Here is a 22,240-nt window from a genome sequence, read left to right as displayed (position 1 = left end):
GGCTGAGGTGGGATAGACAGAAAATTGAAGGGGACTGCGCTATATTGGCACAATTAGCTAGGCTGCTGTTGATAGATGGGGGGAGTGGGCAGGGTCGGCTCCAGGCACCAGCTTAACAAGCAGATGCTTGGGGCGGCCAAGGGAGAGGGGCGGCATGTGCAGCAATATGGGGGCAGCAGGTCCCTCACTCCCGCTAGGAGCGAAGGACCTGCCGCCGAACTGCCACCGCCGATCTTGGCTTTTTTTTTCCCCCCCAATTGCCGCCGCCGATTGCGATTGCGGTTTTTTTTTTTTTTTTTTTTTTTTTTTGCTTAGGGCGGCAGAAATGCTGGAGCCAGCTCTGGGAGGGGGAGCTGGTTACAGGTACAGCCCAGCATGGCTGCAAGTTCCTTTTGAAGAGACAGTGAGAGAGAGGCTAGCCAGGGAGGAGCTGACCGCTGGAGGAGGTGGAGCAAGAGGGGAGAGTTTGGAGCAACGGCCGGGGGAGCTGCAGAGGAAGGGTGCTACAGTCTCAGGGACAGTTCAGCTCACTGAACACTCACCCAGCATTGTTCTCCGGCTCTGCTTTTCGATGACACAGAGCAGGGGGGAAGCACAAACCCTGAAATCGTGGTTCAACTGTGCGTTTTACCATGAGGTAAATAGCTCCCCTGTGGTGCTTGGCAAATCCCTGAGCTGGGTGCCTCTATGTGAGCCAGCTGGGAAGCCTTCTCAGCTGAAATAGTTTTGGCTTGCTTCTTCTCACTGTCTCTTCTCCACTGCTGCTGGCGGTGGTGCTGCCTTCAGAGCTGGGTAGCCAGAGAGTAGTGGGTGCTGCCCGGGCACCCACCTCCAAAGGCAGCACCATCACCAACAGCAGTCCAGAACTGTAAAGTAAGGGTGGCAATGCCATACTATGCCACCCTTACTTCTGTGCTGCTGCTGGTGGTGGCACTGTCTTCAGAGCTGGGTGCCAGGCCAGCAGCCACCGCTCTCTGGCTGGCCAATCTGAAGGCAGCACTGCCGCTAGCAGCAGCGCAGAAGTCAGAGTGGCAATGCCATACCATGCCATCCTTACTTCTGCCTAACATTTGACCTTTGCACTGGGAGGGGTGGCTACTGAGGGACTAAGGCAAATTCTGGGTTGGCTATAGCCTCCCCCCCCCCCCAGAGCTGCCCCTGGTTTAAGTCCAAGATCACACACAAAGTGTCTGGCAGAATCCATGTCTCTAGACTCCAAATCCCATGCCTAAAAAAAAATTAGTGTCCATCATCACTACTTGTAAATGTTAGCAAGGTAATTTATTAATTTTAATGTAGCCTTTTCTCTCTTTTATTCCACTTATTACTGTTGGTCAGCATTCTGTCTCTGTGTTCATCCAATTCTCTCTTAAACCAGTTGCTTGGTCGTAGTTTACTATCTAATTATTAATTTGTGTGGTTGTGCTGCCACCATCTGGTTAACTTATTAGCAATGGAATTGTATATGGTAACGAGAGCTGGGCAAACTATTTGGATTAAAAGACGCAAACGAAGTGAAACACATTACCAATCAAAAATTAATCCAGGTTTTCTGGGGTCTATCAAGCTTTGGGAAAACCTGGACATACATTCCAATTTTGGTCTTTCCCCATGCAATTCCTGCCACACCCTTTATCTTCTGTTGAATTCTTGGGTGCCCGGTGTCCTGCAGCTCTTCTCTGCTGTTAGCTTAAGAGGCAATTAGCTGACCCACTCCCAACCTCTTCACCATCACCAACCTCCCTAGAGCTACTGCAGCCTGCCTGCTGGATCTTCAGGGAAACAGGCTGTTTTCTCACTTCAAGTAGGCAGCAGTAGCAAGATCTAAAAGGGGTTTCAGAATGTACTGTGCTATCATGCATGAATTAGGTCCTATGTTAAATTCTGAAGGGAATGGGCGATCTCCTCACCCCCACCCTATAACAAAGTCATCAAGAGGTAGTGGAGAAAGCTTGGGCCTACTGAGGAGATCTGGGGGCCTATGGAAAAAAGAGTTGTTTTAATAGACATGAATGGTGTGACCAGCAGGCAGAGGTGTAGGAGTGTGTTGAATGGCCAGTGCTACAGGCTGGGGTGCTACGATTTGAGACAGAGCAGCTCGATACCTGCTTGCATTCCTGAGGGTCCTGGTATCACAGCAAACTAGGTCCATCTTCAAACCTGACCCCCTTACTCCAGTTCCACTCATCATACTACAATCCTGGCTTATAGATTTGTGTAGAAGCCATGCAGAGCTCCCCAGCATCATATTAATTTCAGCCTCAAACTAGGTGAAATTCAGTCATTTTGGCTGTTTCTCTTTGAGTTTTTCAGGTACATTCAAACCTTCCTGCCTTCTCCTCTGCAAACGGATACCAGTGTGAATGGTCTTTAGGGCAAAACCAGGTTGGCCAGCAAGTTGAGCCTGATAACTGGTTCTGAATTCTCCTATTCTTGTGATGCAAACTACCTGCTGAGCATAGACTTTTATAAAATAAAAACCAAAATGTACAAACCTTGTGAACCAACAGAAAAACTTAGGCAAAGGAGAAAACTACATGGAAAACATAAGCACACAAGTCAATTTTATTGTGATCTTATAAAGTTTCTCTCTCTCTCTCTTTGTGCATCGCACATTTGAAAGAAATAACTAGATCTAAGCAAAATATAAATATTCAGATTGCTTAGGTTTGAAGAATAACAGTTTTCAAACATTTCAAAGAAGTTTCTTTGCCGAAGTTTGAATCCATGGAACATACTCTCTTCATCAAAGGAGCAGGCGTTATATTTTCATGAAAAGCCTGATGCATGAAATGCACCCCTGAATACTGCTGTTTTGTGATTTCTCATGATATAAAGGATTTATGACTGTGTTCCCTATAATAAGAACTTCTCGTGATGGATAATAATAAATCATTATGGCTAAACCTAATTCTAATGCACTGACTGTATTTCAAAAGCTGTTTTTCTTTTCTCATTTGTAACTCTTCCTGCAGGTTGTAAAATATAGTGAGATTTATTTTTATACAGTGACCTTAGATATAATGAAATGTCAATACTCAGCTCTACGTGCATGTTTTCTAAGAACTTTTAATAAAAGGCAAAGGGAATCAAGCATTAATTTGGGAACCACAACCACATTCAAAAGCATGCAACCATAAGCAAAAACCCAACCCCACTGTGAGTTGAGCAGTGTCATTTGCCTCAGTTTCCCACTGGTGGGGAAGTCTGACACACAAATGTCCCTTTAACACATCACTCCCCTCTCCCTCTGCTGCATCCCACTCACAGTTGGCTGTGCTTGGTTAGCCAAGACTCAGTGTTCAGAGGTGTGTTCGCAGGGGGTTGCCTCCCACCCCAGAAAGGGGGGGGGGAGTGTTGAGCAAAGTTGCCAGTTGCTGTGCGCTTCTGCAACTAGCTATTTGCCACTGCTGCGGCTGCTTTTCACTGCTGCTTCTGGATGCTCCCTGCCACTTCTACAATGCCATGTTCTGGGGTTCCACCCCTTAACCCAGATCTTTAGTGATTTCAGCTCTTAGTGATTTCACTGGGAAGCAAGGAACCTCACTGCCAGTACAGCATCTGCATTTTCTTTCCTTCTACTACTGTCCCAACAGCAGGTCTAAAATATAGTTTATCAGCAATTCAGCTTTGGTAATCACAGAACAGTGACTCTCAATTAAGCCTAGTTTAAACTCTGGAGAGAGTAAGGTCAAACAGTATCTAGAACTCTTTCAGAAACAGCCATACCAAGAAGTACAAACTCACACTCCATCTCTACTGGGCTTTGGTATCCATATCCCCGCTTAGCAAGCAGGGCCAGCTCCAGGCACCAGCCCAGCAAGCAGGTGCTTGGGGCGGCTAAGGGGAAGGGGCGGCACGTCGGGCTGTTTGGCGGCAATTCGGAGGCGGGTCCCTTTTGGAGTGAAGCACCTGCCCCCGAATTCCTGCCGAAGAAGAAAGCGGCACGGTGGAGCTGCCGCTGGCGTGCCACCGATCGCAATTGCAATCGCGGCTTTTTTTTTTTTTCGCCGCTTGGGGCGGCAAAAACCCTGGAGCCGGTCCTGTTAGCAAGTAAGGTTCAGTTTAGGGTGACCCCTCTTGATCAGGGCAGAGTAAGTACAGTTCAGCTGCCCTTTACTCATTCAATAAGGATAACAACATTTCATTACCCCTGCACTCAAGTCTAAAGTGATTTGTAACCCAACTCCAGCCAAAAGTGATCATTTTGACAAAGCAGCTCCATCATGCTGCACACCAGGCACAGTAGGAATGTCTATGCAAACACTGTCTCTTCCTGAAGTCTTTTCTACCAGCTCAACACCAGATGTCAAGAGAGAGCTCATTCACACCCTGCTTATACGTCTAATAAAAGAAACAGATGATACAGACATGTATCAGGAGGAAAGGCAAGGTCACATCACATTCTCCGTCCAAGAAGTCTCCAGATCATCCTGCTTCTGCTCCCATCACCTGGAAGGGCCTATTAAGAACATGTAAGACAAGAACCAGAGTAGATTTTGGGAAGCAAGCAGGAAATCCCCTTGAGCAATGCTGCTGCTGTGTTTCTTGCAGGGCCACAGTGATTCTCGGCTGTTTTAACAACAGGCTGAAGTCATATGCTGTCTGGTTTGGGTGCCAGTCAGTCTGATCATTTACATCCTTAGGTAGTAAAGTGACAAGGAAGTCCCAGTTCCCCCATTGGCAAACTGGAGAGTTGATCAGAGGCTAACAAACTGCCAGAGCATCTGGCTGTCAGGTGTAAGAGCTGCTAGCCAGACACTAGACCCTTTGTGGTCTCTGCACAAATAAAACCTGTTAATCCTCTGCATTGCCTAATATATTACAACAGTCAGTGTGCCGGCTGGGTTTCTGTGTGTGGCACATCCACAGACAGCTCCTAAAATCTGTGGCTCTTCCTAAAGGGGAAGAGCTCCTGATTCAGGAAGTAACCCTGAGAGTAAGGTTGGAGAGGTGGTGCTGCCTGCCGTAGGAGAAGTGAAAATGGTTTTGGAATCAGCAGCACCAGGAAGGGAGCTGCTTCTGTCCCCTCTAACAGTGATAAATACATGTTCTGCCATTAGTGAGCTTGTGCCAATGTCATTATTCAGGGGACTCTGCCTGCTGGTGCTAACCCACCAAAACAGACCATGAGGTCACACAACAATATATAGATAGTAGTACGTGAATTTAAGTCTATTATAAGGGGAATGTTATTAGTTTCCTCAGGATTTGGAGGAAGTGAGAAAAGGAGTAATCTTATCACCTCTCAAACCTTTGTGATCTCTTTTTTCCAATAGGTCTGTATGGGCTCTTGCTTAGTGTTCTTCACAAAGAGAAGCATTATAGAGACTGGAAAATAGTGTATTCATTTTTTTGTGGCAAACATACAGGTGAGCTGTGTAAGCATGTGTTCTGAGATAAGGATACTTCCTGAATGTTTTCCCACCTCCTCCTCCTCACCTGTACTTAAGTGTATGTGCATGCAGACAATTGTATATGGACTTCATATTAAGAATTTGTCCATAACATCAGTTTTGGACCCAAGTAAGGTTGTAACACCCCCACCCCCAAACTCTCATGGGTTTGTTTGGGGTTTTGTTTTTAAGGCTCTCCTAATTTCTTCCATCAAACCTGCAAACTCTTTCCCTCATGAAAAATGGCAGCCACTTCCCATTACCTGTAGTTTTTCCATGTGAAAGCAAGGCCGCCTCTAGTTAATATGGCCACTATTTCCTATTGTTTTCAATAAGACAGAAGCCAGGCTTCCAGCTGGGAAGATGGCATCCTTTGGGCTTGAAGGTGAGGAAAATGGCCCGAAACTGTTAGGAAACAGGGGAATATGAACTGTAGGACTAGGAAGAAGAGATTTTTAAGGTTAATAGACATTAAAATGTGCCTTGAAAATCTGTTGTTGAAAACTACAGTTCTCTCTCTCTCTTTCTCTCTCTCTCCTCTTTTAGCTATCTGGTGGCAATCACCCCCAGGAAATGGGACATCTTGTCTCAGGACTCGGGAGCATTAATGAAGCTAAAGCTAAAATATACAATTCCCAGGAAAGGAAATCACTGATGCTTGACAAGTAAGTTTCCCACTATTGTTATTTTCTCAACCTAAAGACTCCCATTTACTTATGGACAAAATTTCCATTTCCCTTAGCCTAGCTAAGGAGAACCACTGCAAGGCGACAGGCAAGAATACCTGCTCAATTTCCTGTGTAGAGCCCTATTGTCTCCTATATGTTAATTAAGAACCAGAGAAGTGGAAAAACAAAATGTAGGTTTAAACCAGTTAGGAGTTGGTGACCAAAAACCTGAAAGTTCCAGAGGTCAAACTTCCTGATACCTCAAGAAGTCTCTATGTATCATAGAATCATAGAAGATTAGGGTTGGAAGAGACCTCAGGAGATCATCTAGTCCAACCCCTTGCTCAAAGCAGGATCAACCCCAACTAAATCATCCTAGCCAGGGTTGGACTAGATGATCTCCTGAGGTCTCTTTGTCAAGCCAGGCCTTAAAAACCTCTAAGGATGGAGATTCCACCACCTCCCTAGGTAACTCATTCCAGTGCTTCACCACCCTCTTAGTGAAATAGTTTTTCCTAATATCCAACCTAGACCTCCCCCACTGCAACTTGAGACCATTGCTCCTTGTTCTGTCATCTGCCACCACTGAGAACAACCTAGCTCCATCCTCTTTGGAACCCTCCACCCCCTTCAGTAGTTAAAGGCTGCTATCAAATCCCCCCTCACTCTTCTCTTCTGCAGACTAAATAAGCCCAGTTCCCTCAGTGTCTCTTCATAAGTCATGTGCCCCAGCCTCCTAATCATTTTTGTTGCTCTCCGGTGGACTCTCCAATTTGTCCACATCCTTTTTGTAATGGGGGGCCCAAAACTGGACGCAATACTCCAGATGTGGACTCACCAGTGCCGAATAGAGGGGAATAATCACTTCCCTCGATCTGCTGGCAATGCTCCTACTAATGCAGCCCAATATGCTGTTAGCCTTCTTCGCAACAAGGGCACACTGCTGACTCATATCCAGCTTCTCATCCACTGTAATCCCCAGGTCCTTTTCTGCAGAACTGCTGCTTAGCCAGTCGGTCCCCAGCCTGTAGCAGTGCATGGGATTCTTCCATCCTGAGTGCAGGACTCTTTATCTTTCATCCCAGTTAAGAAGATACACATTTTGTTTGCCTGATGAATCAGATAGACATCTCTCTTCATTCAATTATCTATCTTGTTCCTCTAATGTACTGTCTCAGTCTATCATAAGTCTTGACAGATATGATGAGTGTTAGATATAATGAAAGAATATATGAATGGTATCTACTGCATTTAGAGGAACTATATAAAGGACTGTGTGTTCTCTCATGCAAGTCATAAACAGAAGAGATAGGAATGGGATAGCACAAGAAGGAAAAAGGAATGTTGAAAGATAATCACCTAATCAGGGTATAACTTTGGAATATTAAGAGCCATTGTTTAAAAAGTGGGATCCCAATTAATAGTTAGGGAAAGTGAACTACAATCCATGAAACGAATTAAACCCTCGGACTAAAACAAGCATTGAAGAAGTTTGTTATACACTGACACCATCTACTGGAGAGCAACAGAAACAGCACAAAAACTGAGAAACTTGAAAGCTGAGCGCCATTTGGCAAATGGCCAGTAGAAATCACAGGATACCCTGGTCCAATGAGCCCTGATATCACGGTATATAAAACTGAGGAGTCAGTGATAATCCACCCAGTATTCCCCGTCCCCTACTCAGTCAGGCCTAAGTAGATGATAAAGGTTAGAGAGATTTCAGTCACACAGAAGGAAAATAATTAGGGCTGTCAATTTATCGCAGTTAACTCACGCAATTAACTCAAAAAATTAATTGCGATTAAAAAAATTAATAGAATACCAATTTAAACATATTTTGGATGTTTTTCTACATTTTCAAATATATTGATTTCTATTACAACACAGAATACAAAATGTACAGTGCTCACTTTATATTATTATTTTTTATTACAAATATTTGCACTATACAAATGATAAACAAAAGAAATACTATTTTTAATTCACCTCATACAAGTACTGTAGTGCAATCTCTCTGTCATGAAAGTGTAACTTACAAATGTAGAAAATTTTTTGTTATATAACTGCACTCAAAAACAAAACTGTAAAACTTTAGAGCCTACAAGTCCACTCAGTCCTACTTCTTGTTCAGCCAATTGCTAAGACAAACAAGTTTGTTTACGTTTATGGGGGATACTGCTGACTGCTTCTTATTTACGTCACCTGAAAGATTTGACAAAACTCAAAGAAGGTACCAGTGTGAGATTTCTAAGGATATCTTGACCCAAGGTTTAAGAATCGGAAGTGCCTTCCAAAATCTGAGAGGGATGAGGTGTGGCGAATGCTTTCAGATGTCTTAAAAGAGCAACATTCCAATGCGGAAACTACAGAACCTGAACCACCAAAAACGAAAATAAGTCTTCTGCTGGTGGGATCTGACTCAGATGATGAAAATGAACATGCATCGGTCCACTCTGCTTTGAATCATTATCAAGAAGAACCCGTCATCAGCATGGATACATGTCTTCTGGAATGGTGGCTGAAGCATTAAGGGACACATGAATCTTTAGCACATCTAGTACGTAAATATCTTGTGATGCCGACTACAACAGTGCCATGCAGAAGCCTGTTCTCACTTTCAGGTGACATTGTAAACAAGACGTGGGCAGCATTATCTCCTGCAAATTATAACCAAACTTATTTGTCTGAGCGATTGGCTGAAGTAGGACTGAGTGGACTTGTAGGTTCAAAAGTTTTACATTGTTTTATTTTTGAATGCAGTTATATTTTGTACATAATTCTAGATTTGTAAGTTCAACTTTCATTATAAAGAGATTGCACTACAGTAATTGTATTAGGTTGTAATAAAAAATAAATATAAAGTGAGGATTGTACACTTTGTATCCTATGTTCTGATTTAAATCAATATATTTGAAAATGTAGTAAACAGCCAAACATATTTAAATAAATGGTATTTTATAATTGTTTATCAGTGCGATTAATCACGATTATTTGTTTTAATTACTTGACAGCCCTAAAAATAATCCAACGCTGATGAATCCAGGGTGTAGATTCAAGCCAGTTTATGTTGGAGATCATGACATTTTATTAGAAACCAGATTGTGACAATCCAGCTGCCTTTTTTCTTCAGAGCTGCAACACCTCAGCTAAGTGCAGGCAGCAGACAGGCAGCAGCGATCCCATGATCCCCAAGGACTTTCATTAGAAGTCAGGGAATGGGTCATTCCTTTTTAGGCATAGAGGTATGATGATCTCTTTTTCTATAGAAGCTCCCAGGCTCTTAACCCTAAGGCCTTCTTTACTCACAATCCTCACAAGGAGAATCCTGCCCCTTTATCCCAGTTTTTATTCCTCCCCTTTGTTACTTCCTTAACTGTATTCTAGATTGCAGCACAGATCCCACGGCCAAAGGGGATGCATCACCTCAACTCAGTCTAGTGCCTCTTTGCAGCCTGACATTTTGGAAGTCTATGAGCAATATTATCTGCTCCTTCACACCAGAGATTTCCACCATCACCATGTATCATTCCCATGCACAAGGAATGCATTTTGCCATTATCTCTGAGCATTATTTGGTCCATTTCAGATCTTCTTCCCCATCAGTAACATGGAGGCTCACAGGGAAGTTGTGAGTAACACCGAATCTAGTTACAAAACAGAAATCCCTCTCACTTTACCCTGGGGTTGTAGATGATGCTTCTGGACCAAATGGGATACTCGGACATTCAGGAAAAAATCTGCAAGAATGACATCAAATAGACTTCAGGACAAGTTTCTCCTTCAATGGAGAAATGCTCATGTAGCACCCCGTATCCACCTGGTTTCGTCCGTTAGTCGTGACGATATCCTTACAGGTTTTGATGGACAAGCCTGGGTTCATTTGGATCCAGCCTCCTGCTCAGCAGGGTGTAATTTCTTTATTGTCTTCCCATGTGAATGTATTTAGCGGTGCCTCCACCCCCGTCATTCCTTCCTGGCAGGGTCACCAGGGCAACTTGGAAGGAAAATGCTAAACACAGGGTAACCTGCACTTACTTGCCAGATAGTTGGAGACTCCCAAGAAATAATACAAACATATACAATATATTCAACACAGTAATTAATATTAAGCAGGAGGTAAATATACTATAACAGGGTAAAACACTATTCTTAGAGTCACCGATCCCCTGGCTGACTCAGACACCATGTGGGCAAATAGTGAGGGCAGCTGCTTTACAAAAGGCCATGTGCCCTTTGTGGGAAGCTGAACCAAAGGATCAGAGAGCAGGCTGTTTTCTCCGAACTCTGAAGCATTTTGCAGCAGGGGCTTTTAAATCTATATACTTCACTGAGTGGTTGGTTAATTAGATAGCTGACTAGCTAACTGGGTGATTTCAGCAGAGGAGGAGGGAGAGTCTGCATGGATTCCGGTTGAAATCAAGCAAGCTGTGGGAAGATGTTGTTGCAGTGCATTTGGCTCAGCAGACTGCATAGATTTTGGTGATCAAACGCTGTAACTGAAACTCGGGTGAACTCAACCTAAGTGTTTCTGTGGGGACTGATCTCTTTAGATTTAAATTGTTTTCTTTATTTCTGTTTATGTACAAATGTGACGACAATGTATGTGGATTATAAAGTAGCCATGTTATGTTGTAGAAATTAAGTTGTTATTATTACTATTATTGTTATTATTACTATTATGTTTCTTTATCTTTATAAAGTTGGTACTTAAGAATTAATTTCATTCCTTTTGTTCTCTTTGAACCTGAATGTGGGAAGGTTGACTCTGTGCAATCCTTGCTGAAAATCCTCAGTGACTGAATTCTGGATCTCCTGGTGCTTTTCTATGGGAGTTGGGGGGTTTTAGGCACTGGAGAAGGGTAGTGAAGTAAACTCTAGCCCACCCAAAGGTTATACAGATATGCCTGCTATCCTCCCCTGAGTCGACAGGGGCCCTTGTCCTTCTAAATAGTGTCTCTCTTCTCTCCCTCTTGGTTGCCTCAAAAACTCTGAATCTGCTCTGGGCTCCCCCTTCCTACCAGGGATCGTGCACCTCTCCCTGAGCTACCAGCACACAGAGTCCCAGGTGAGTTCCTTGGGGTTACACTCACGTGACTCTGAAATAAGTGAGGGAGCATCCTCAAACTTGCTATGCCTTGAGACACCTCACATAACTAGTTGTAGTTGTACTACAATTGTAACATGAGACCCAAGTTCAATTTTTCTCTCCCCTGTGTTATCCTTTTGAATTTGAGAGAATGAATAAGAAGTGCTATGGAAGAAAGGAAACACAATCAGCCTGTCCTGCCAAACCAAAATCACAACAGACTCAGTTATTTCCAACTTGCCATTCTGCTGTCACTTAATTCCATCCAAGCTGCCCATTTATATCAACAACCTAACAGCCTTTTTGCTAATATCTGTGTCACAGAAATGCTTGCAGGTATGTCACCATTTTGAAGCTAACCTTAAAGTGATTATGTCAGAAGTCATATTTTAAAATATTACACACACACGCGCGCGCGCGCGAAGAGAGCGGAACAAACCAAAATTTTAAATACAAAACATTGCAAAAAAGCCTACTTCATTAAATATATTCAATAAGAAGTTTTTTTAAAGGAATTGACATTTCTCACTCTTTAAAACACTATATCCACCTTTTAATATATTTTAATTTTCAAAATCTCTTTTGCAGCATTCAAACTAATTTTATTTTACTGAGCTTTTCAGTTCTTAAAGTTCTAAATATGTTGAAATGGAAATAGGGCTGCATCAACTAACACAGGGATTCTCAAACTTCATTGCACTGCGACCCCCTTCTGACAACAAAAATTACTACACAACCCGAGGAGTGGGGACCAAAGCCTGAGCCCACCCGAGCCCCGTGGCCAAAGATTGGGAGGCCAAAGCCAAGCCCCGGGCAGTAGGGCTCAGGCTTCAGCTTTCGACCCGGGCCGCAGCAAGTCTAAGCCAGCCATGGTGATCCCATTAAAATGGGGTCACGACCCACTTTGGCATCCTGACCCACTGTCTGAGAACCGCTGATTGGATCATTTGGGGCTGGGTCCTTCTGCATTTGGATTGTCTTGCTATTCTTATTTGTATATCTCCATTTCTACCCCTGCTCACCCACTGCATTCTAGCATCTATGGACCTCTGCCCCAGCATGGGTGGAGACATCCTTACATAGATCCCACCACCCATGTGCAGCAGAACTGCCCTGGCTCCTGTCAGGGGACTGAATGGTGGAAATTTGATGTCATTTATCTGAACTAACAACTTTGCCAAAATGTTTTGCTTTTATGGAAAGAGAGTCCATCAAATGTGGGCCACTTTTATTCTGAATGAGAGTGTTCACCCGGGTTTAATGCAGTTTAACTAATTATTTTAAATTCACATCTTTACTTAATTTAGATTAATTTTCCTAAGTGTCCCCATATAGACAATCCCCTAGACTTAAATGGAAGTGGCCTGATTTTCAGAGGTGTGGAGCACTGCCAGTTCCTGTCAACTCCACTGGGAGCCAGGTTTGGTCAGCACCTCTGAAAATCTGGCCACTTTTGTTTATGTTCCAAAATATGGATTTCTGTCACCCACATTCAAAAATTTTGACCCAAAAGTATGTAGGGTCCAATCTCCCATTTTTGCAGTTCACTTCCCTACAACCTCCTTGAGGTCCTACTCTCTCACCTCTTCCTGCTACTGCTTTTTACATAGAAACCTAGAAGCTTGTTGCCAGTAGCATCACCAAGCAGACAGCAGGCCAGATGCCCCTCTGCACCTTCAAGGGACATCTCCTCACATTCACTCCCTGATGTGGGTGAGGACATCCTCTTCTAGCTCTTCCCCAGGGGACATTAGGAGCTTCTTTCCTCTCTCTGTCCTATTAGATTTTCGGGAGTTCCAGGGGCTTTTCTTTCACCCTTTGTCTCTCCACTTATGTCCCCAACCCCGTGGGTATGGTAAAGGAGCTTCTCCTCTCTCACTTTCTCTCTCTGTTGGAGGAGTCCCACCCCGATTTCTTGCCCATGGGTAGTGATACCCCTTTCTGTGGTTCTCTCCACTTTCCAGAGGTGCAGGGCTTCATCTGTTCTTGTGTCTACTGCAAAGGATCAAATGGGGAAGGAGGAACAGACTCCTTGGATTTAGGTCCGTTGGTCACCTCTTCTCCTCTGCTGGGAGATTGGGAGTAGTGATTAGTTCAGGATGTGCTAACTACCAAGCCCCCAGTAAACCCATTTTACCATTATCCCTAAATGTTATTAAGCCATGTGGCATCTTGTATCTCCTCAGTAACATGGAGGGCAGACAGGATCACAAAAGGGGAATCCCTTTCACCTCAGTGTGAGACTTTTGAATCAATGTATTGTCAGACAAACCGGAAAAGATCTGGAGGAGCAACAGAAAAGAAATGTCAGATCAAGTTTCTCTCAGTGTAACTTCTCATCTGCACCTGAAACAATCTGAGGGGCATCCTCAGACCCCCTGTGCCCTGACATTATACTTTTTAGATTACAAGCTCTTCAGAGCAGGGATTTTCTCTTACTATGTGTTTATATAGTACCCAGCACAATAGGACCCCCAATATTGATTAGGACCTCTGCATGCCACTTCAATAATAACAAATTTAATTAATAATGAATAATACATTACATTAGACTGTCACTAAATGACATTGCATAATTGGGAAACTGAGTGCAAATTATTGAATGTAACCAAATAAATTTTTTTAATCAAGAATTCTGCATCACAAAATATATTTGTTAATTTATCTTTACAACTGTAGTTCTTTTATAACACTTCATAATGTACAGGTAAGTGTACTATAGAATAGTGTGCAAAATAATAAAGTCTCAGTATAATTTGCACAACTTCATTGCACTACTTTATGAATCTGTTCCTTAATCCAGCATAATATAAACATATAGGCCATTAATAAAGTCTTAAATATAAATTCACTCTAATGGAATACACTAGATAATTCAAAATTATTTTATGTCTGAATTTACAGCAAAGAAAAAACGCTAGTAATCTAAGTAATTTTGCAAACATTTTACTGTCCAGTTAAAAGCTTTCCTAAGTGGAAAATGAAACGCCTTTGATTATACTGTTATTTCCAGATGTTTAACACACACTGAATGCTACACTGCCACGTCAGATATATTCAAGCTACCTAGTTGCTATGGAAACCCTGTTGTCATTTTTTTATGTAACTGAAGCATGCACAAATTGGGTCAAAACCTTTGCATTCACCAAAGTGAGATTTACCAGTTTAATTCTGTTTGTTCATAGCAGCACAAACTACATGTCCTTTAAAGGTGATTTTTATAGTCTGGACTGTCATTTCTGGAACAGATATTAAATATAATTACCAAGCTTCATTTGACTTGGAACATTAAAGCTAGTTTCTCTGAATGTGTCATAGCCTAGAAATGTATTTTACTTTCTGTTCGGGAGAACAAATCAGTATGTGGGCTGATGGCCATTTGGTCACTGGCTTTAAATATCTGGCCACCAAAAACTTGGGTATGGTTATTAGCCATCATTTTAAATACTGAACACAAAACACTGGAATCAGTTTTGTGCCCCTTAAGTCTCCATTTTAGATAAGTGCAAGAAGAACAGGCCAAGGATATTTAGAATGCATCTCATTTAGAATCGCTCATCTCTCTTATGCTATCATGATGTCTCACAGTCCCAAGCAGTAATATATGTCCTTGTTGCTTCATATGGGCTAATTTCCCAAACTTGAGGAAGACTATGAGCAAAACTGACTGGAAGGAAATATTTAGTCAGAAAAATGAGAATGAAAATTGGGAGTCCTTTAAGAAGAGTCTATTAGATGGCCAAAAAGCCACAATATCACAATCAAGAATGAGGACAACTTTGGCTAAAAGCCCATTCTGATACAGTGGCAGAGTTGAGGCAGCAATTAGAAATATATACAGCAAATGAAAAAAAGGGGAAATACATAGCAAGGAATACAAGTTATGAGGCGTAGGTAATGAATAAGATAGACTAAAGACAGAGAAAAATCCATGGCTGACATGACTAAGGAAGTTGGCTGTAGTCCACAAAAGCTTATGCACTAATAAATTTGTTAGTCTCTAAGGTGCCACAAGTACTCCTGTTCTTTTTGCGGATACAGACTAACACGGCTGCTACTCTGAAACATGACTAAAACAATAAAATGGAGTTTTTAGTACATTAGGAACAAAAGAAATCCTAGCAATAGTATAGGCCAGGGGTGGACAAACTTTTTGGCCTGAGGACTACCTCTGGGTATGGAAATTGTCTGGCGGGCCATGAATGCTCACGAAATTGGGGGTTGGGAGGGGGTGAGGGCTTTGGCTGGGGCAGCAGGGCTCTGGAGTGAGGCCAGAAATAAGGAGTTCAGGGTGTGGGAGGGGGCTGCAGGCTGGGGCAGGGTGTTGGGGCCTGGGGGGGAGGTGAGGGCTCCATCTGGGTGTGTGGGCTCTGGGGTGGGGCTGGGGGTGAGGGGTTTGGGGTGCAGGAGGGTTTCTCTGCTCTGGGATGGAGGGGTTTGGAGGGTGGGGGGGATCAGGGCTGGGGCAGGGGGTTGGGGCATGAGGGGGGAAGAGCTCAGGGGTGCAGGCTCCAGGCTGTGCTTACTTCAAGCAGCTCCCGGAAGCGTTGGCATGTCCCCCCTCCGGCTTCTACATGGAGGCACGGCCAGGTGGCTCTGCACGCTGACCTGTCTGCAGGTGTCACCCCTGCAGCGCCCATTGGCCGTGGTTCCTGGGCAATGGGAGCTGCGGGTGCAGCACTAGGAGCAGAGGCAGCATGTTGAGCTCCCTGGCTGCCCTTATGCGTAGGAGCCAGAGGGGGGACATACCACTGCTTCCAGGAGCCACGCGAAGCCACGGCATGTACAGAGCGGGGCAAGCCCCCTACCCCATTCCCTGGCTGTAGCACTAGAGTGGGACAAGCCCCAGACCCTGCTTCCCGGTGGGAGCTCGAGGGCCAGATTAAAATGTCTGAAGGGCCAGATGCAGCCCCCGGACAGTAGTTTGCACACCCCTGGTATAGGCCCATAGATTGAGATGGTAAAATTGTTAATAACATTGCAGAGAAGGGAGAAGTGTTCAATAAATATTTCTATTCTGTATTTGGAAAGAAGCAGGATGATGTATTTTATCACAGGAAAATGAGGTAGTACTTTCTAGTGCATTAATAACCAAATAGGATGTTAAACAATGTCTGCTAGGGATAACTTCTACTTGGGTTGCCACCTGGACATGGTGGAGAAGCTTGCATATACACCTCTACCCCGATATAACACTGTCCTCGGGAGATGAAACTGCGTTATATCGAACTTGCTTTGATCTACCGGAGTGCACAGCTCTGATCCCCTGGAGCGCTGCTTTACCGCGTTATATCTGAATTTGTATTATATCGGGCCGCGTTATATCGGGGTAGAGGTGTACTTAAGCCCCTAAGAGCGATGCCATCTGGAGTCCTGTACTCCTGGTAGGGTCACCCATGGCAGTAAACTCGAAGGCAAGGTACCAGACAAAGTGCAGCCCAGCACAACACAGCCCAGTATAAGATAGGGTTACCATCCGTCCGTATTTCCCCGGACATGTCCGGCTTTTGCGTCTCTAAATAGCCGTCCGGGAGGAATTGGTAACAAGGTTAAAATGTCTGGGGGTTTTTTCTCCCTCGCCTCCCTCCCTCCCTTCCATGCAGAGTGTGGCTGCTGATTGGGCGGCTAGGCCGATTGACCCACTCCCATTGGCCTCCAGCAGCCAGAGCCCTCCCCTGCTTCCCCCTCCCTCTCTCTGTAGTCCTCTGTAACACACAAACCGACCCACGTGGAGCCAGAATGGTAAGAGGAGTGGGGGGGGCAGTCAGGGAGTGGGGGAGTGTTGGATGGGTCCCCAGCCTCCACCTGCCACCCCCCCTCCGTGCATCCCCCCCTCGGTGGGTCCCCCATTCCTGTCTGCCTCTCCCTTGTCTGCATGTGCTGGCTCTGGCAGTACACGCAGACAACTGCTGTCTGCTGCCCCCGGGTCCTAGTGCCCCCATCCACTAATGGGAAGACAGGCTGCCCTTACCCTGCCCTTCCACCCTAGCCCTGAGCCTCTCCAACACCCCAAACCCCCCAGCCTTCATCCCCACACACCCTAATCCTCTGCTCCATCCCTGAGCCCCCTCCTGCATCATGAACCCCTCATCCCCAGACCCACAGCCCTCACCCCTGCATCCCCTCCTATCCCCAAACTCCCTCCCAATCCCCCTCCCTCTTCCCACACACCCCCTCCTGCCCTCAAACTTCCTCCTAAAGCCTGCACCCCCTCCCTTTGCACCGCCTCTCACCCCCAAACTCCATCCCAGAGCCTGCACCCCTCACCCCCTCCTGCACACCCACCCCCTGCCCCAGCCCGGAGCCTGCACCCAGCACCCAAACTCTATCCCAGAACCTGCACCCCTCCTGCACCCTAATCCCCAGCCCAGGACCTGCACCCCAGACCTCCTCCCCCCACCCAACCCCCCTCCCAGAGCCTTAGGCAGGTGGGGTGGGGGGTTCTGGGCACCACCAAAATTTCTACAACCCTGCCACCCATGCGAGTGGATAAGGGTCAGGGCAGTCAGGGGACAGGTAGGGTCCTGGGGGGGGGGCAGTTAGGGTAGGGGGTCCTCAGTCAGGGGACAAGAAGCAGGGGGGGTTGGGGTTCTGAGGGGAGCAGTCAGGGGGTGGGAAGTGGGAGGGAGTGGATGGGGCGGGGCTAGGGCGGGGCTTCCCCCCCCCCCCAGTGTCCTCTTTTTTGTTTGTGGAAATATGGTAACCCTAGTATAAGACCTCAGTGGCAGAACAGGCAGATGAAGCAGGATCACCTCTCAATGGCTACAAAGGCGGACGAAGGCTGCAATGGAGGAGACACCCAAGGTCGTCTTGGACCTCCTTGCCACTGGACACGGGTGCCTCTTCCACCAAGATTTGTGTGTCTGCTGGTGCATATCAGCTCCCCCACATTAAACTACTCATGCGCCAGCTTCTTTCACAGAAAGAACTGTTTCCCCACCCCTGCCCATAAAAGTCCTGTGGCGATGGGCGAGTGGCGATGAGGATAGGTGAAGTGATCACCAGGAATCCCTAGTCACAGACCCACATGCAATCTTGCCCTCCTCCGCAATGGCCCCAAACTCGTCCCTGGACTCCAATGGTACTAGCTCCTTAAATTTGAGCATGGAGTTCCATGAGTTAAAATTATACCCATTAGCCACTGGCATCTGGTCATAAGTCCATATCAAGGTTTTATCCTCCCTCTGATCCTTGATTAAGTTAGTCACTCTAATTAGAATGACAGGTTTCAGAGTAGCAGCCGTGTTAGTCTGTATCCGCAAAAAGAAGAACAGGAGTAGGTGCCACAAGTACTCCTGTTCTTCTTTTTTCTAATTAGAATGTTCCCCTCTTTGGGAAGGGACACCATTTCATTTTAGGTAAACCTTCTGAGGGAACTTACCGTCGGACAAATCCTCCTTCTCCAGGATCCAACTGCTCACCTACACCTGCCAGTGTTGCAGGTTTGAGACCCCTACTCCCAGGGTTACTTGAGTTAATCCCTTTGGGAATTCTAGGGCTGTTTTAAATCCCCTCAGTACCTCACATAAATGCTCCCAATCCCAATGCAAGATAAGGGCTAGGCTAGGGTTGAGGCACCACTACAGGGAAGTTTGTATTTTCCTCTACAGTCAATTGCACATATGCACTAGGAAAAGGTTTGACATCTCAGTGAATACATTTCAGAAAAATAGTCTCTCTGGGGTCTCAGTGTTTGGGACCAGGTCGTGCTAGTCCAGGGTCCGCTCAGGTCCAGAATACATCAGGCCCATCACCTCTGTTCCATTTATCCAAACAGGATACTTTAGCTGGCTTTCACTGGTCCACACCTGTCCATAACCACACTCCATATAGGGGCATTCATAATACCAGTGACCTGGGCACCCGCATGAAAAGCAAACCCCCATTCAATCAGACACTTGAGAAGTCGCTCTAGACCCATGTTGCCTGTCCTACCAACATACACCCTTAGGTCTAGGTATTCGACCGCCAGGGTCATTCAATCCTGCCCCCTCCCCAGGGTAGGAAGGGTACCTGAATTCTCCACCTGTTGTGAAGGGGTTGACTCAATGCTGGTGTCTCCTTTTGGCCAGTCAGAGCATAGCAACTCTCTCCCCAATGGATGTCTCCTGCCAATGGCCTCTTCTCCTCTACCTCTTCCTGTGACTTGGCCCTCCAGCCAGGTCACTTTAAAGTCTCATCCCTTCCAGGGTTGTCCACAAACAAAATGCAAGGGGAATTAATACAAAAAACCTTCATAGGAAATAGAGGGGAATGATTCCTTCCCAAGGTGCAACAGAATCTGGTCCTCCCTCCTCTCATGGAGGGGCCTTTGGGAAGCAGTCATCTGCAATGCTCCTGCCTTCAGATAGCCTTTTCCTCAGAAGCTGAGGTTTGGAGGTCTGTTCTCTTCCCTGATCTGCCAACAAGTGAGCTGCTCTGCTCCCCTTTTAAGCTCCTCCTCCAGCATATGCATGTCCAGCAGGGATGGCAGGGTGAAGCTGCCTGAGCCCAGAGCAGCTTCTTAACCCCTTGTTGTTCAGCGTGAAGTTGAGTGGGCTGAAATGTAGGGTGGGCTGAAATCTCATTGGCACTTGCCTGGGCACCCATCTGGATGCCAGTATGGCCAATGCCATTGACATAATTATCACATGCTGTGCACTCCATAATGCTTGTGAGGATAACGAGGAGTGCTTGCATCCCGATTCGGCATAGGACAAGTATGGCTTACAAACTCTGTCCAGGTAGCTGGATCCCACATAAATGCACTCTGGTCCTGGTTCCCAGCTGGCATGGGAAATCAGGGATTCCATATGTGCACACATCATGGAACAGCAGGGAGGTAGAGGGTGGCATCTCTCTGTGCCGAGGAACATCTCCCTGTGCCGATACTGGAAAAGCACATAGGGGAACAATGGCATATCCATGTGGGGCTACATAGCTGTATGAAGGTTTTATTCTGTTGCCTGATTTTAGGAGATTAAATATTATTGTTTAGATAATATGGGTTATAGGCTCGCCAATTAATCTGATCAGAAGATCATAAGGGTCTTGTCCCAAAATCAGGCTACACAGAGTTTGCAAAGACCCTCGAGATGTACTTTATGTTTTAGCTCATCACCACCTATCTAGGATAAAGGCCTCGAACATATGTATGCTAACTTGCCTTAGCTCAACATACAGGATCTAGCCTGTAGGTTACTTGTGTTACAGCCAAAAATACTCGAATACAAATCTATAAACCTATTGTAATAAAACAAATAATCAAACCCATAAGAAAAGATATATAAGCAAGCAAGCAGACTAGCCCTATTGGCTACAGTTCCCTGTAGCTGATGGTCATTAGCTGTTCATTCCTGTGACAATTCACATGACCTCTCCACTGAGTTATTACCTTAGGGAGGGATTTGTGCTGTTGAGAGTGGTGGCCAAGTCATACTGCAGTCATTGTGCAAGGCTTGTGTCATAACTGTTCACGCTTGTTTGCAAATCTCTGTTATTGAGAGCTCTCAATCTCTCCTAACGACCTTATCAACATTTGCTTTTGGGGTGTGCATTTGTTCTATTTTTATAACTGTTGTTTTTCAGTAATGCTAGCTGCACTTAGCAACTGTTACAGAGCACTAATCCCAGGGCTGAAACAGGTCAAGGGTTTTTGCAAAGGCGGGGGACACGAAAATGAAGGTTAGTATCAGATGCCTGTATTGATATTTGATTTGTGTTTCATTTTTCTGCATGTGAAACAAGCCATAAAGATGTTTATCTAACCATTTCCTGGGTTGTGAATTCAGCTGCTTTTAGAACAAGTAGTGCTTTCTGTAAGCACATAACACTAACTGTACTTTCCCTGCCCCTCCCATGTATCCTTGAGACTTCAGATATTTCTTAACCTGGGGGGCAGGGCTGTGGTGTGGGACAGACAGAAAGGTGTTCACAGTATGATGGCACCAGAGAGTTACACCATTGCTCTTCATTTGCTGTGAATCCCAAACCTGAAAACGTCTTACAGTCATCATACTTAGGAAGGGGGTTCCACACTCAAGTCAAAGAAACTATAATATTTATTCAAACTAGTTTGTGGAAGGTGTAATTGGAATATTTTTAAAAAGAAATGTAAACCAACAAAACATAATGGGACTGAATCGGTGAAATATGGCCAAATGTTAATGTTTCTGCTAACCACCCTAAACAGCAGCTGGAGCAGGAGGAGGCAGGGCTGGTGGTTCATGGAGAGTGAACATGGCAGCAGGCGAGCCCTGAACTAATTCGGCCACTAATTCTATGGGCCTTTCCATTAGGGCATGCTCCCCTGCTCTAAGGCATGCCTGCTGCTCCATGAACCAGTTCATCAGCATCTCTTCCTGCTGAAGAGCCCAATCCTTACATACCCTAAGGAACTCAAACTGCTCATGATTTCTATTGTCCACACCAATGAGCAGGTCCTCCAGGGTCCTTCTCCATCTGCCTCGGCGGTGATGTCCTGCCCTTCTGGTGGAATGATTTCCCTCTCAGGAGCAAAAGATCCTGGCAATTCAAAGACAACTGTAGCATTATTTTTTTTTCCTTTGGAAGAAGCTGAGAAATTATCCCACATACAAAATGATGAGGTCTAAATTAGCAGTAACCCCTCAAGAAAGAGATATTGGAGTCATTGTGGATAGTTCTCTGAAAACATCCACTTAATGTGCAGCAGCTGTCAAAAAAGTTAACATTAGAACCATTAGAAAAGGGATAGATAATAAGAAATTATTAATGCCTCTGTATAAATCTATGGTATGCCCACACCTTGAATACTGCATGCAGTTCTGGGCGCCCCATCTAAAAAAAGATATATTAGAATTGAAAACGGTACAGAGAAAGGCAACAAAAATTATTAGGGGTATGGAACAGCTTCTGTATGAGGAAAGATTAAAAAGATTGGGACTTTTCAGCTTGGAAAAAAGACGACTAAGGGGGGATATGATAGATGTCTATAAAATCTTGACTGGTGTGGAGAAAGTGAATAAGGAAGTGTTATTCACTCCTTCACATAACAAAAGAAACAAGGGTCACTCAATGAAATTAATAGGCAACAAGATTAAAACAAAAACAGAAGTACTTCTTCACAC

This window comes from Chrysemys picta, chromosome 1 (genome assembly GCF_011386835.1).
Source record: "Chrysemys picta bellii isolate R12L10 chromosome 1, ASM1138683v2, whole genome shotgun sequence".
In the NCBI taxonomy this organism is placed as follows: Eukaryota; Metazoa; Chordata; order Testudines; family Emydidae; genus Chrysemys; species Chrysemys picta.
The sequence above is the reverse complement of the archived record's forward strand: the minus strand, read 5'-3'. Positions refer to the sequence as shown.